Consider the following 17,653-nt stretch of genomic DNA (forward strand, 5'->3'; position numbering starts at 1 on the left):
GCAGTGAACCCCAGCGTGGCGCCCGGTCAGCTAGTTTTTATATGGTTTCCAGGGGCAGAATAGAGCAACTAGGCACAATATGATTGGTGGAACAGTGCATCCTTTAAACTGATTGGTCTTTAGGGAATGAGGTAACAAGAACTATTCTTGTCTAAAGGTGGGCAATAGTCTGTCCTTCAGAATGTGTCCCCACCAGCAGGTTGGTTCCTGCCCTGTGGTCTAGAAATATTAATTAGCCTCTCTGTTCCTGAGGGGCAAGTGTTCCATGACCTTCCCAAAGTTCCAGAGCTGACCTTTTCAAAGGGAGAGAGGGAAGGGACAGGAGGGAGGGGGGGAGGGAGAGAGAGAGAGAGAGAGAGAGAGAGAGAAAGAGAGAGAGAGAAAGAGAGAGAGAGAAGTCCTTCTTATCCCATACCTGGCTGTTGCTAGGTAACTGTTGGGTAGAGCCTAGAGGAAATGCCAGGCGAACTTATGTATGCTAGGAGATAAGGAAATGCATATAGAATTAAGTGTACATACCACAAGGATCCAGAATTTGTCCTTAAAAGATCTCCCATTGACCAAAACTAGGATAATTTCAAGTATGAAAACCATAGTGACATACTGCAACCCATTGCGGGAAAAACAAAATAGAAATCTGTGAGTTCATACTGAACTGAGTAAGTAAAAATAAATAAATAACAGGGAACAGGGAGAGGTCTTCTTATGTAAAAATGGGCGAAGGCAGGAAGATCAAGGTTCCTTGCCAGTCTAGGCTACATCCTTTCTCAATCCCCCACAAAAAGAATGGTGGGCTGGGCTTAGTGACTAAGAGCAGCATCAGGAGATAGAACGCCCTCTTCTGGGCTTTGCAGGCACCTGTACTCACATGCTTGCACACACACACACACACACACACACACACACTTAAAAAAAATTTTAAACTAGCCAAGCATGGTGGTGTATGCATGCAATTCAGCACTAGAGGTGGAGGCTGGCAGAGCTCAGGTCAAAGCTAGTTTGGTCTTCATGGTCAGTTCCAGGCCAGTTAGGGCTACACAGTAAGACCATATCTCAAAACAAATAAAAATAAAATACTTTTTAAATTAAAAGAATGCCAACTAGTCAAATAAATAAATAAATAAATAAATAAGAAAAAATGACTTGGGCTGGAGAGATGGCTCAGCAGGTAAGAACGCTGACTTTTCTTCCAGAGGTCCTGAGCTCAAATCCCAGCAACCACATGATGGCTCACAACCATCTGATCTGATGCCCTCTTCTGGTGCTGTCTGAAGACAGCTACAGCTTACTTATTTATCATAATAAATAAATCTTTGGGCTGGAGTAAGCAGAGTTGACAGAGGGAGCAGAGGTGCTAAATTCAATACCCAACAACCACATGAAGGCTCACAACCATCTGTACAGCTACAGTGTACTCACATACATAAAATAAATAAATAAATAAAGCCGGGTATGGTGGCGCACGCCTTTAATTCCAGCACTTGGGAAGCAGAAGCAGGCGGATTTCTGAGTTCGAGGCCAGCCTGGTCTACAGAGTGAGTTCCAGGACAGCCAGAACTACACAGAGAAACCCTGTCTCAAAAAACCAAAAAAATTAAATTAAATTAAATTTAAAAAAATTTTTAAAAAAGAAAAGAAAAAAACGTTTTCAGCTATTATCACTATACTGAGAGACTCAACCATGACCGATGATGTACTGTTAAGCTGGTGGAAGTCGGCTGGATAAGGAAGAATGATATTAACATAACCTTAGAATATCTCCTCCCCAAATATCATTTATTTATTTATTTATTTATTTATTTATTTATTTATTTATAAAGTATTTTTAAAAAAAGATTTATTTATTTTATGTATGAGTACACTGTAGCTGTCTTCAGACAGCACCAGAAGAGCGCATCAAATCAGAGTTCAGACGGTTGTGAGCCATCCTGTGGTTGCTGGGATTTGAACTCAGGACCTCTGAAGAGCAGTCAGTGTGCTCTTAACCACTGAGCCATCTCGCCAGCCTCAGAATATTTATTGAAAGCAAAATAAAGCCAGTGATTTCTTTCCTATTGTGGAGAAAGTGACTGACTTGAGCATAATCAGAATTCTCATCACAGTGCTGCCAAGGAAGGGACTGCTTCGGGTTCCTTGTGGTGGGCTGGGCTGACAGAGCAGGCCCTGTGGCCGTGGTTCTTCTGTTCACAGTATGACTAAGCAGGCTATAAGGAAGCACCATGTGGGTCCAGTTGGGGAATTGCTCTATGCAACGGCCCAAGCTGTTAAGGACCATCAAGGTCATGAAAAACAAAGACCAAGAAACTTGTCCAGATTGGAGGAAACCTGAACACACTTGACAAGAAGTACAAGGAAATTTGCTGGGTAGATCTTAGCCTTAGTGAGTTGTTGAGTGTTAATGGAGTCTGTGCTGTATCAGTGCTGATGCTATGGTCTGTGGCGGGGGGCTATATGATGGCTATAAAATAGTGTCTTTGTCAACATTCACACTGGATATTTAGTGTGATGAAACACTGTTTCTGCAGCTTTCTGATTGTTCAAAAGAACTCAAGATTAGAACAGTAGCCAGGTGTGGTGGCGCACACCTTTAATCCCAGCACTCCGGAAGCAGAGGCAGGCGGATTTCTGAGTTCGAGGCCAGCCTGGTCTACAAAGTGAGTTCCAGGACAGCCAGGGCTATACAGAGAAACCCTGTCTCGAAAAAGCAAAAAAAAAGATTAGAACAGTAAAACCATATAGATACAGGCATACATGCAGAGAGAGAGAGAGAGAGAGAGCGCACACACATGAGAGAAAGCTGATATAGCAGAACACTAAAAATGAGTGTCTGAGTGACAAGGACATAAGAGTTCTTGCAACTTTGTAGCCATTTGAAATTATTTCTAAATAACTAGGGAGAAGCTGGAGAGTCAGCTCCAATGTTAACACTCGTTCTTCCAGCACACAGAGTCAATTTCCAGCACCTACATGGTAGCTCACAATCATCTGTAACTCATGTCCCAGGGGATTCAACCCCTCTACCACATGTGTAACAGGCATGCACATGATATGTAGACATACATGCAGATAAAACTCTGATAACCATAAAAACAAAAACTAAAAAAAAAAAAAATTAAAGGAGACAGTAGATTGGTTGTTGGTATAAAACGGGGAGTGACTGGTAAGGACTTCTTCTGAGGGTCAAGAAAGGATTCCAAAATGATGGTGTTAGTATGCAACCTCCTGACTAGACTAAAAAAACTACTGAAGTGTGGCATGGTGGTGGTATATACCTTTATACATTTAATCCTAGCACTCAGGAGGCAGTGGCAGGTCGATCTCTGTGAGTTCAATGCCAGCCTGGTCTACAGAGCAAGTTCTAGGGCAGCCAACTCTACTCAGATAAACCCTGTTGAAAGAAAGAAAGAAAGAAAGAAAGAAAGAAAGAAAGAAAGAAAGAGAGAAAGAGAGAGAGAGAGAAAGAAAGAGGAAAGAGAGAGAGAAAGGCAGGAAGAAAGAAAGAAAGAAAGAGAGAGAGAAAGAGAGAGAGAAAGAAAGGCAGGAAGAAAGAAAGAAAGAAAGAAAGAAAGAAAGAAAGAAAGAGAGAAAGAAAGAAAGAAAGAAAGAGGAAGAAAGGAAGGAAGAGCAAACAAACAAAAACAAAACAAAAATGTTGGGAGCCGCGCCCACATTCGCCGTTACAAGATGGCGCTGACAGCTGTGTTCTAAGTGGTAAACAAATAATCTGCGCATGTGCCAAGGGTATCTTATGACTACTTGTGCTCTGCCTTCCCCGTGACGTCAACTCGGCCGATGGGCTGCAGCCAATCAGGGAGTGACACGTCCGAGGCGAAGGAGAATGCTCCTTAAGAGGGACGGGGTTTCGTTTTCTCTCTCTCTTGCTTCTTGCTCTCGCTCTTGCTTCTTGCTCTCTTGCTTCCTGCACCCTGGCTCCTGAAGATGTAAGAAATAAAGCTTTGCCGCAGAAGATTCTGGTCTGTGGTGTTCTTCCTGGCCGGTCGTGAGAACGCGTCTAATAACAATTGGTGCCGAATTCCGGGACGAGAAAAAACTCGGGACTGGCGCAAGGAAGATCCCTCATTCCAGAACCAGAACTGCGGGTCGCGGTAACAAAGGTTCCCGTAAAGCAGACTGTTAAGAAGGATTCAACTACATGAATTCAGAACTTTTCAGCTGGGGAACGGTGGATACCAGTAAGTATAGCTTTACGAGGTACGCCTGGCCTTGAACTTTCTAACGAAATTCAAGACAGTCTATCAGAAGTAAAGTGGGGAATAGCTTTACAAGGTACGCCTGGCCTTGAACTTTCTAACGAAATTCAGGACAGTCTATCAGAAGTAAAGTGGAAAATGGCTTTACGAGGTATGCTTGGCCTTAAACTTTCTCTAGTGTTAGAAGCCCTTTTGTTCCTTTTCACATGTTATCAAGTGATTAAGGCAGGGCTAAAAATTCTAGATGAAATTCAGGACAATCTATCAGAAGTAAAGCGGGGAGAGAGAGTAGGAGCAAAGAGAAAATATGGTTCACAAAATAAGTATACAGGCCTTTCCAAGGGTCTTGAACCTGAGGAAAAGTTTAGGTCAGGTAAGAATACCTGGGGAGAGATTAGAAGGAAGGAGAAGGAAAAAGAAAAGAAAAAAGATCAATCAGCGGAGGCTTCTAAGAGAAGGAGCCTATACTCATCACTAGATGAGCTCAAGGAGCCAGTTTTTAGTAGTTCTGAATCAAATGAAAAGGCTATTAGGGCCTGGAAGGCGCTCTCCCGAGCAGGTGAAGCCACTGGACAATAATGACAGAGGCAGGCTCTTGCAGCCTACAAGGTCTTATTGTCTACCCTGGAGTTGTAGATCAGAATTGTAAAGGGGAACTTCAGGTTCTCTGTTCTTGTCCTCAAGTTGTCTTTTCTATATCACAAAGGGACAGAATAGCTCAACTAATAATAATTTTGCCAAGCCTACATGGCTGTTTTTTCTTCTTCTGGTATTCCTTGAGCTGCCAGAGGGATTGGTTCTACTGAAAGTGATTCTGATTACTTAATAATGCCTTTAGATTGTTGTCAAATTTTATCTACTCACGTAGGGGTAAACCCTCGTGGCGTCAGGCCATTACAGGTCTGACAGATGGATGTCACGCATATTTCCTCCTTTGAGAGAAATCAATATTTACATGTTTAGATAAGAAGAGATCACCTCCATACCTTAAATGATTTTCAAAAGCTGTTGGGAGATATTAATTGGCTCAGACCTTTTTTAAAGATTCCTTCCGCTGAGTTAAGGCCTTTGTTTAGTATTTTAGAAGGAGATCCTCATATCTCCTCCCCTAGGGCTCTTACTCTAGCTGCTAACCAGGCCTTACAAAAAGTGGAAAAGGCCTTACAGAATGCACAATTACAACGTATTGAGGATTCGCAGCCTTTCAGTTTGTGTGTCTTTAAGACAGCACAATTGCCAACTGCAGTTTTGTGGCAGAATGGGCCATTGTTGTAGATCCATCCAAACGTATCCCCAGCTAAAATAATAGATTGGTATCCTGATGCAATTGCACAGCTTGCCCTTAAAGGCCTAAAAGCAGCAATCACCCACTTTGGGCAAAGTCCATATCTTTTAATTGTACCTTATACCGCTGCACAGGTTCAAACCTTGGCAGCCACATCTAATGATTGGGCAGTTTTAGTTACCTCCTTTTCAGGAAAAATAGATAACCATTATCCAAAACATCCAATCTTACAGTTTGCCCAAAATCAATCTGTTGTGTTTCCACAAATAACAGTAAGAAACCCACTTAAAAATGGGATTGTGGTATATACTGATGGATCAAAAACTGGCATAGGTGCCTATGTGGCTAATGGTAAAGTGGTATCCAAACAATATAATGAAAATTCACCGCAAGTGGTAGAATGTTTAGTGGTCTTAGAAGTTTTAAAAACCTTTTTAGAACCCCTTAATATTGTGTCAGATTCCTGTTATGTGGTAAATGCAGTAAATCTTTTAGAAGTGGCTGGAGTGATTAAGCCTTCCAGTAGAGTTGCCAATATTTTTCAGCAGATACAATTAGTTTTGTTATCTAGAAGATCTCCTGTTTATATTACTCATGTTAGAGCCCATTCAGGCCTACCTGGCCCCATGGCTCTGGGAAATGATTTGGCAGATAAGGCCACTAAAGTGGTGGCTGCTGCCCTATCATCCCCGGTAGAGGCTGCAAGAAACTTTCATAACAATTTTCATGTGACGGCTGAAACATTACGCAGTCGTTTCTCCTTGACAAGAAAAGAAGCCCGTGACATTGTTACTCAATGTCAAAGCTGCTGTGAGTTCTTGCCAGTTCCTCATGTGGGAATTAACCCACGCGGTATTCGACCTCTACAGGTCTGGCAAATGGATGTTACACATGTTTCTTCCTTTGGAAAACTTCAATATCTCCATGTGTCCATTGACACATGTTCTGGCATCATGTTTGCTTCTCCGTTAACCGGAGAAAAAGCCTCACATGTGATTCAACATTGTCTTGAGGCATGGAGTGCTTGGGGGAAACCCAGACTCCTTAAGACTGATAATGGACCAGCTTATACGTCTCAAAAATTCCAGCAGTTCTGCCGTCAGATGGACGTAACCCACCTGACTGGACTTCCATACAACCCTCAAGGACAGGGTATTGTTGAGCGTGCGCATCGCACCCTCAAAGCCTATCTTATAAAACAGAAGAGGGGAACTTTTGAGGAGACTGTACCCCGAGCACCAAGAGTGTCGGTGTCTATGGCACTCTTTACACTCAATTTTTTAAATATTGATGCTCATGGCCATACTGCGGCTGAACGTCATTGTTCAGAGCCAGATAGGCCCAATGAGATGGTTAAATGGAAAAATGTCCTTGATAATAAATGGTATGGCCCGGATCCTATCTTGATAAGATCCAGGGGAGCTGTCTGTGTTTTCCCACAGAATGAAGACAACCCATTTTGGGTACCAGAAAGACTCACCCGAAAAATCCAGACTGACCAAGGGAATACTAATGTCCCTCGTCTTGGTGATGTCCAGGGCGTCAATAATAAAGAGAGAGCAGCGTTGGGGGATAATGTCGACATTTCCACTCCCAATGACGGTGATGTATAATGCTCAAGTATTCTCCTGCTTTTTTATCACTAACTGGGAACTGGGTTTGGCCTTAATTCAGACAGCCTTGGCTCTGTCTGGACAGGTCCAGACGACTGACACCATTAACACTTTGTCAGCCTCAGTGACTACAGTCATAGATAAACAGGCCTCAGCTAATGTCAAGATACAGAGAGGTCTCATGCTGGTTAATCAACTCATAGATCTTGTCCAGATACAACTAAATGTATTATGACAAATAACTCAGCAGGGATGTGAACAAAAGTTTCCGGGATTGTGTGTTATTTCCATTCAGTATGTTAAATTTACTAGGGCAGCTAAATTGTCAAAAAGTCTTTTTCAGTATATGTTACAGAATTGGATGGCTGAATTTGAACAGATCCTTCGGGAATTGAGACTTCAGGTCAACTCCACGCGCTTGGACCTGTCGCTGACCAAAGGATTACCCAATTGGATCTCCTCAGCATTTTCTTTCTTTAAAAAATGGGTGGGATTAATATTATTTGGAGATACACTTTGCTGTGGATTAGTGTTGCTTCTTTGATTGGTCTGTAAGCTTAAGGCCTAAACTAGGAGAGACAAGGTGGTTATTGCCCAGGCGCTTGCAGGACTAGAACATGGAGCTTCCCCTGATATATCTATGCTTAGGCAATAGGTCGCTGGCCACTCAGCTCTTATATCCCATGAGGCTAGACTCATTGCACGGGATAGAGTGAGTGTGCTTCAGCAGCCCGAGAGAGTTGCAAGGCTAAGCACTGCAATGGAAAGGCTCTGCGGCATATATGAGCCTATTCTAGGGAGACATGTCATCTTTCATGAAGGTTCAGTGTCCTAGTTCCCTTCCCCCAGGCAAAACGACACGGGAGCAGGTCAGGGTTGCTCTGGGTAAAAGCCTGTGAGCCTAAGAGCTAATCCTGTACATGGCTCCTTTACCTACACACTGGGGATTTGACCTCTATCTCCACTCTCATTAATATGGGTGGCCTATTTGCTCTTATTAAAAGGATAGGGGGAGATGTTGGGAGCCGCGCCCACATTCGCCGTTACAAGATGGCGCTGACAGCTGTGTTCTAAGTGGTAAACAAATAATCTGCGCATGTGCCAAGGGTATCTTATGACTACTTGTGCTCTGCCTTCCCCGTGACGTCAACTCGGCCGATGGGCTGCAGCCAATCAGGGAGTGACACGTCCGAGGCGAAGGAGAATGCTCCTTAAGAGGGACGGGGTTTCGTTTTCTCTCTCTCTTGCTTCTTGCTCTCGCTCTTGCTTCTTGCTCTCTTGCTTCCTGCACCCTGGCTCCTGAAGATGTAAGAAATAAAGCTTTGCCGCAGAAGATTCTGGTCTGTGGTGTTCTTCCTGGCCGGTCGTGAGAACGCGTCTAATAACACAAAAAGCTAGAATAACCTACTGAAATTTTTAAGTAAATTTTTGATGTGTTAATATATGTCAATCAATGGTAGAAGAGTCAGTTGTATACACATACAACATAGAACAAAGCCACAAGGTTTTTATGCCAGTGCCACCCACACAAATAGACAGGAGAAGAGAGGAGAAGGCCTTTACTAAGCAAATGTCCCATACATTAGTCGTTCCTCAAAAGGACCAAGCCCCCAAGTGACATGGCTTCTCCCCTATTGCTCACACTAGGTCTCATTTCTCCCACTTGTACTACAAGCTAAGTAATTCAGTTGCATAATTCGATTACCCACATTTGAATCCAAATCTTCGATAGCATACAAGTTGGACAAATTGTTTTTCTGCTCTGCTACAAAAATGGTGATTATAGATTGAGTTGTGAAGAGTAAATGACACAGTACATGAAAAGAACTTCAGAAAGTGTCTTCTACTTTATGGAATTCATTAAATCAAATCAAACCAAAAAAAAAAATCAAGATATATATATATATATTCTTATTTAGAAGTCCCCAGCCTACTTAATACTTCATTTATCAATAGCCATGTCCCTATACAGCATTTCTAATTACAGAGACACAAATAGCTCGTTGGTCTTATGCTGGGAAACATGCTATGGAAAGGAACCGACCTCCCTTCGCCAAGATTCTCTGTGCTCTCTTTGTTCCAGCATTCAGGAGTTGCAGAAAGGACTGTGAGATCTAAGGGAGGCTGGTTTCAAAAAGTTTACAATCAGGCCCGCTTCCGTAGTAACCCAAAGCAGTAGAGGCCATATTGCGTCTTTTTATTAGCACCTGGGAGGCAGAGGCAGGATTGTAGCCTAGGCTGCATAGTAAGACCCTGCTCAACTGCTCAATCATATAGAGATCATGTCAACAGAATTAAGAGTCCTTTACAGAGTCCAACTTCTACTTATTTGCAGGTTTGGAGTCAGAGATCTTAGTTAAGATTTTGGCTCTGGTACTCAGTAGGATGCGATTTTGGAATTGGGCTAACATTCTCCTGGGCAAGAGGAGAATGCATGTCTATTAACCCCAGAGTATAACTCCACCAAAGTCCATCTTGGTGAAACAATAAGTTTATTGAGCTTGCTTACAGACTATGGATGAGATTACATATAGTACTGTGGGTAATCTCCAAACAGTGACATCACTGCAAAGTCCCACCCCATTGTGGACGATGACCTCACAGAAGCTGGATCGTGGCGTCCCTCCTGTCAGTTATCGCTCTGCTTCCTATATACACCTGCATTCCAGCATCTCTCAAGATGGAATCCTAGGTGAAGATCTTGGGATCTTTCCCCACCACACCCTACCTCCCCTCGCTTTGCTAGGGAATGCCAGTTGCCCCATTACCATAATTGTGTCTAACACGGTACTGTTCTGTTTATTGCTAGACATGGCTACCAGGCCAGGTTAATCTCTACAACCGGACTTTCTTGGATCCGCCAGCAGAAGAGTAATGATACAAAGACTTACTAATTGTATTACGGCTCAGGCCTTAGCTTAGGCTACCTCCCAGCTAGCTCATCTAACTTAATTACCATGACTACGTTAGTTCAGGTTCTGTTACATGGCCCATTACCTCTTTGTGTCCTGCTGGTGCATCCTCCTCCTCCTTATTCTTCTCTCGGAGTCCCTTTCTCTGCCTTCTCTTTCCCGCCTAGCTATTGGTGTCAGATCTTTATTAAGCCAATCAGTGAGTAAGGAAGGTTGTATGCTTACAAAATACTGAGACAGGAGATGAGCCACAAGAATCATTATACCCAATCTGGCCAGTACTCACCTCTCTCTCTGTACAGAATTAAAAATTGACGAATACAAAGACAACCTTGATGCACTGCACCCCAACAACTCTCTACTCCCAAATAGCTTCATTCTATGCCAAGAGGAAACAACGCCATCTAATAAGTCTGTCTGACTCCTGAGTTAAACTAATACTCCTGTATTAGTTCCTTTGCTTGTTTCTCTGACAGAAACAGCTTGAAAGAGGAAGAGTTTATGCTGGCTCATGGTCCAGAGGATAAAGTTCACAGTGAGGAATGCAGGGAGGTGGGAGGAGCTCACAGCTGTGGCAGCAGAGGCCTGAGGTGGTTGATTACCTCAGTAGTCAGGAAGTGAGTGGCAAACTCCTATCCCTCCAGAGTCAGACTACATTCCCTAAGGCTCTTCCCCAGAGACTCACTTTGCCCATCTAGTACCCAGCTTCCTAACAAACACACAGCCTCGAAAATCAACCCTACCAGCTGGAGGCAGGGGACTAGTGTTTAAACACAGGAGCCACTGGGGACATTTTTGTTCCTGGTCCCAAAAGTATCTTATAATCTAACGTGCATTCAGTCCAACCTCAAAAGTCCTCGAGAAGTCTTCCAGCCTACACTTAAATGTCCAAGGTCTCTTCTAAAAGTCAAGGCTTTGAGTCCCCGTAGTTCAAAAGGCAAATTACATACATCCAACACAGAATAAATATTTTGATGCCAAGAGGAAAGGTTGGGAAGGTAGTATTTTAGTTAGGTTTCTATCGCTGTGATAAAGACCATGCTCCAAAGCAGCTTGGGGACAAACGGGCTTATTTTAGCTTACAGCTTGCAAGCCATTGAGAAGTCAGTGAAGGCACTGGGAGGCAGATCTTAAACAGAGGTCTTGGAGAACTGCTGCTCCCTGACCTGCTTCTTAGGCCTGCTTCTTAGGACTCTGAAAGCTTGCTTTTTTTTTTTTTTTTTAAAGATTTATTTATTTATTTATTTATTTATTTATTACATGTAAGTACACTGTAGCTGTCTTCAGACCCTCCAGAAGAGGGAGTCAGATCTTGTTACAGATGGTTGTGAGCCACCATGTGGTTGCTGGGATTTGAACTTCAGACCTTCGGAAGAGCAGTCGGGTGCTCTTACCCACTGAGCCATCTCACCAGCCCGCTTTTTTTTTTTTTTTTTTTTTTTTATACCATCTAGGACCACCTGCCTGCCTAGGCAGTGGTATGCCTCCCATTGAACTGTGCTGCCCTACAGGGAATCTGACAAAGGCATTTACTCAATTGAGGTTTGTTGTTGTTGTTTTTTCTTGCCAGAGGACTCTAGGTTGTATTAAACTGACAACAATTTAACCAGCAAAGATAGCAAGATGGAAAGACTGGACCAAAGAAAGACTATAAAACCCTGAAGCTTAGCCGGGCACGGTGGCACATGCCTTTAATTCCACCACTCAGGAAGATGGAGGTAAGTTGCTAAGGACCAGCTTCAGGTAGGTCCAGGCTCCCAGTGAGGGCTGTTTGGGAGCAGTGAAAACAAATCTTGGGTCCAAGCTCCCCCTCACACACACACACACACACACCCTCCGCCTGTGAGGTATGTGTGTTTGTGTGTGCGTGCGCGTGTGTGTGATGCTCTGGTCTAGACAGATTTTTCTTGCTATGCTAAACACTCTGGTTGAGATAGCTTTCTCTGGTAGTAAAAATTCCAAAAGCTATCTGGATAGTTCATGGGTTTTCTGATCGAAGTCAGAAATGCTGCTATAAAAAAATTCAAATCTTTTGTTACAAAAATTCTAAAAGTATTTTTGGGTTTTTCTGATCAAAATCAGAATAGAATGCCAGAAGAAATTCTAAGAGAGCTGTGTTCACTCCTCAAACAGCCTTCTCTAGATAGCTGCTAGAAAACATTCTAAAAGAACTGTGTCAGCTCGCTAAGTAATTCTTGGGATTTGGAAATACTGTTAGAAAAAAATTCTTGAAGAGCTATTTTCACCCTCCAGGCAGCTCAGCGCTCAAAGGGAAAAATTCTTAAGAAGAATTGCTATAGCTTTCTGCTACTCATCTCAAGCAGACAAAATGCCCAGTGTTTTATTTACATACCGATTCAGTTATTAATTCCAGCTTCCCTATGAATTATCCTATGAATCAGAGTCCTCTGACCCCAGCTCCTTAATTCTTAGGAGACTGCAAGCACATTTCCTTTTAACTTTGTAAAAGAATTCAGAGATCTACCTGCATTCATCAAGCACAGAGGATAAAATATCTGGGTGGGACCCCATCTACACCTGGGCTAGGACTTGCTGTGTCCCAGGCTGACCTTGAACTCAGGAATCTGCATGCATTTGGATTTGCCTGTCTTTGTATCTTTGTGATAAGCTGGTTCATAGTGTAGCTGCCTCTGCTCCTTTAGATCAGTGAAGCTCCTTATACAATTCATATTGCATCTTTACTTTTTTTCCATAGTTTAGACATTATATATTTTTGGACTCATGTTTTTAGAGTTCTTTTCCACAGCCTAAGGGGCTGTCCTGAAGGTCCCATTTTGTTAAGACATTAGCCACACCCTTGCCTCCTGGACTTATGCTGTTTCTGGCTATCAAGGAGTCTTTCCTGGGAGGAATGTGAGAATATGTATGATATTGTACAAACAAGCCTGTTTCAGGGGCAGGAACCAAGTCAATCTTTCCCCACCAAGTCCATGCTCACTGGCAGTAAGTGGATCTAGCCCGGTCTACAGAGCAAGTTCTAGGACAGCAAGGACTACAAAGAGAAACCCTGACCCGGGAAATAAACAATTCACGAAACCAAAACCTTGCAGCTTTATATTTGACATCTGCAGTTTGTGGTGGTATCACCTGGGTTCCTAAGGGTTTGGGTACCCCCTCCCCCCCCACCTCTGTAGCTCTGCTACCTGCAATAAATAGGTTAGCTCTTGGGCTGCCTCCACTCTATGATAAGGGCAGTTCACTCCAGCAGAGGTATCAGGTTTCTGGTATCTTCAACACCCTGGGGGCTGCACTGCAGCTTAGGTCTCACCCTCACCGTGCGCCCTGGAACTCCATGCTGGGAACCTGACCCTGCTGCACATTGCCTGGCCTCAGCAGCTTCCTGTAAGCCTCCACGACCCTGCCATTAGGTCTACAGGCAATTCCAATCCCCCGAACTCCAAACGGCAGTCCAAATCCTAGAAATGGGCTCAACTTGGACTCCTGGAGGATTTCTTAGATAAAAGCCAGCATTCCTCTGGAACTTGAAAAGCTGGTTCCCCTTCTACTAGAAGGAGTCATTTCCTTAACTTCAGGCAGAAAGGACAAATGGCTACCTGTAGTACCTATTAGAATACCAAAGTATAAGCTGGCCTCCAGGCACCCTTAGTGTCACAAGCACGTGTTACACAAAGTTCATGCTAACATCCTAGCTCTTCTGACCTGCTTCCTTACCTTAAGTTCCCTCCAGCTCATGGGCTCCCCTCTCCCCAACCCCCAGTTACTCATTCTCCTGGTAAGCCTGCTGTTTTGGCGATGCCTTTACTCTCTATCTGTATTAAGTTTGGGTTTTTATCTCAGTGAAGAGACACAATGGCCAAGGCAACTTTTATAAAGGGAAACCCTAATTTGAGCTAGCTTTCAGTTCATGGTGGGAAGCACCGTGGCACGCTGGCAGGCATGGTGATGGGGAAGGAGGTGAGAGTTCTACAACTTATTCAGCAGGCAGTAGAAGCAACACTGGGTGTAGCTTGAGCATATAAAACCTTAGAGCCCACCTCCACAGTGACATGCTTCCTCCAACAAGACTTCAACCACTTCTTGATAGTTCCACTCCTTACAGCCAAACATTCAAACACAGGAGTCTGTAGGGGCCATTCCTATTGAAACCACCACACTGTCTCCCTCCTCCCTCTCTCTGTTTCTCTGCACTGCTCCTGCTTCTCTCCTGGCCAGATCTAGTCTGCTGCCCAAGTTCAGATTCTCTGCTCTGCACTCTGACAGTTGTATCCAGCTGTTCTACCTCTCACATCTACAATAAAAATCTTCTGGAAGCCGGGCGTGGTGGCACATGCCTTTAATCCCAACACTCGGGAGGCAGAGGCAGGTGGGTTTCTGAGTTCGAGGCCAGCCTGGTCTACAAAGTGAGTTCCAGGACAGCCAGGGCTACACAGAGAAACCCTGTCTCGAAAAACAAAAAACAAAAAACAAAAAAAAAAAAAAAAAAAAAAATCTGGGCTGGAGAGATGGCTCAGAGGTTAAGAGCACTGAATTTTCTTCCAGAGGTCCTGAGTTCAATTCCCAGCAACCACATGGTGACTCACAACCATCTGTAATGGGATCTGATACCCTCTTCTGGTGTGTCTGGAGACAGCTACAGTGTACTCGCATACATGAAATAAGTAAGTAAGTAAATAAATAAATAAGTAAATAAATCTAAAATAAAGGAAATCAACATGTTTAAAAAAAAAATCTTCCCCCTCAGCATGGAGTGGTCATGTTGTCAGTTTATACACCTGTAACTTTTATATTCTATATGCTGACAAAATTAGCACTGTGCAGATAGAACTGAGTTTTGATAGCCACTCAAGATGCAGTCTGGCTCCCTGGGACCACAGTCTGGCTCCCTGGGACCACAGTCTGGCTCCCTGGGACCACAGCTGAGTGTCCTCTCTGTGCTATTAGGGCAAGGCGTGCTGGATCCTTCAATGGCAGAGGCTACCCTCTAGACACCATTCCTATTGTCCCGGACAGGGTTGTAGGCTTCCTTGTGTGTACATTTGACCTTGACAGCTATCTTCACTTTGTAGCTGCTCTATTGGTTGTTTACAACCCTGCCCCGATCTATACACAGGTCCCCACTTCTTTCTCCTGAGAATTCTCATGTAAACCTGACTGGCTAACGGAAGTGAGCAATATTTGTGCCACTGCTGACTGATACGCTATCTTGAATTTCCTTTTATCAAACAAATTAGTCCATTATTTTAAATCTGAGCATTTCTCATACTTTCCGGATATAGGCAGATGCAGCCAGATTCTTTGCCAGACTATAACACAAATAGCTTCTGCCCCATTTTCCGAAAGAACTCTTGTTTTTCTCTGAAACTTCATCAGCAGAGTGAACACTGTGCCTTTTTATGGCATCCTGAACTTCTCAACCCCCGCCAGAATACCCTCTCCAGCCCATAGCTCCAAACTATTCCACATTCTTCCTGCAAACTGACTATGAAACCCAAGAGCCACATGGTTCCAATTCTCCTAGATTGTTTCTTTCATTGCTGTGACAGAATGTAAGGGGAGGTTTATTCTGACTCGCAATTAGAGAGAAGAGCACAGGACATTTGGTGCCTCATGACAAGGAAGGCATGGTGGGAGGGTTTCTGTGACAGTGTGGCACCCACAAGGAAGCGCAGAGTTCAGGGCAGGAGCTGGGCAAGATTGCAGTCCTCCAGATGTGCAGCTAGATCTGTCAGCTAGGGTGCCTGTCCCAAAGCTTCTACAACATTTACAAATCAGGGCCACCAGCTGAGGGAGGACCAAGAGTTCAAACACATGAGTCTGTGGGAGACATTCACACTCAAACCATAACAACCTGTACACTGGGAAGGATGGCAGAGCAAAACCTACTTCACATTCCGAAGAGGCAAAGTCTCAAGGACTAAACAAAACCACTATTCTTCATCATCATCATCATCATCATCATCATCATTACAGTCTAGCATATTGTCTTTCAAAAAAGCATCATGAAGAGTCAATTATAGGTTGGTTCTCTACTTTAAATAAATGAAGTAGAAGCAGAGGTTCACAGTGGAGCAGCGGACATAGCATTAAGTTCAGAATTGGAAACTTGTCTCTGGGTTTGTGCCTGCTTCTACTGACCCCACACCTTCTGTTATTCAATCTGACTTGTCTGGGCTTCTGGCTGAAAGGAACAAGAATGCTTGTTTCCACTTTGAATTAATCTCTGAGATCCCTTAGAAATCTCTGAATCTGTATGGTTGAGACTTCAAGGGTTCTCGACTTGTGGGTTGTGACCCTGCTGGCAAGCCTCTATCTCCAAAAATATTTACATTACGATTCATAACAGTGGCAAAATTAGTTATGATGAAGCAACAAAATAATTGTATGGTTGGGGGTCACCACAGCCTGAGGAATTGTACTAAAGGTTCGCAGCATTAGGAAGGTTGAGAACCACTGTTCCAAGAGGTTATGTTGAGAAACTATTTCCCTTGACTTGTTTTAAAACATATGGATCCTGATTTGAAAAGTATATTATTAACTACTTTTAACTTGTACATTGCTCACTTATTAAAAACAACAAAATGTTTTATGAAACACTTTCTCCAACCATCACAGAAAGTTGCTTAAAATCTACAAGATTGAAACCCACCACCTAGTGGTGAGGAAAGGAATTTCACGCTAGAGATAGGGAACGGGATGGTTTCTCCCAGCTAGCGGTCATTTCCCTTTGATCTTCTCCCCACCTAACCCAGGGTAGTAATAACCACACAGAAACTCAACGAAGTCTGACCTAAGACTTTATTTGCCAGGGGTCTTGCTTTGAGACACGGTCTCATTATGTTGCCCAGGCTGGCCTGGCATTTGCAATCCTGCCTCTCAGCCCACCGAACTGTTGCTATTACCAGGTGTGCACCATCGTGGTCGGCTGATGGTGTAGTAGTCTAAAGCGATGAAACAGTGCGGGCTTTGAGAATTGTGGAAATCTAATTGGCTCTGAGATGGAAGGTGCCTACTACCCGTAATCTTACTCCTATCCAGGAGACCCACCAAGTCATTCTTAGGGGCAGTTACCCCCGTTCCCACGCCAGAGCGCCCTCCCTTCAAAGACCCAGACTTGATACACATCAGTGGAATCCTTGAGGTCAAGTGATGATTTTGTTTTACCTACAGAAATACTTACATTTAAATATTTAGAAGGAATGCACTCTCAAATTCTAAGGGTGAGGAAGAGGCCACCTAGCTTGTATTGGTAAGTAGCCATTTCCGTTTTTTTCATTTCCTATTTCCTCCTTGCTCTTTCTCCTCTCTTTCAAATAAATCAAGTAATTAATAGTGTGATGTTTAAACAAAACAAGGCTCCCTGTGCAAGGTGGTTTAATTATCCCAGAAGGCACCTGGAAATCCTTTCTCATCAAAATGTTCTGAGTCCTTTCCTGAACTACGGATCTGGGCGTATATTTCCCAACATATTCTTAAGCTGTTGTTTGAAAGTTTGAAATTCATTTTCTACTAGCACATTTTTTTTTCTCAGCTCTCTTAAGACTTTCAACTATGATCAGTCTTGCTAGTAAGAGATCCCCTAGGCTTTTTATTTGACTTAAAACCCTTTTCTTTTTTTTTTTTTTTTAAATTGGGGCTTATGAATACCGGCGA

The sequence above is a fragment of the Mus musculus genome, chromosome 19, assembly GCF_000001635.26.
Source record: "Mus musculus strain C57BL/6J chromosome 19, GRCm38.p6 C57BL/6J".
In the NCBI taxonomy this organism is placed as follows: domain Eukaryota; kingdom Metazoa; phylum Chordata; class Mammalia; order Rodentia; family Muridae; genus Mus; species Mus musculus.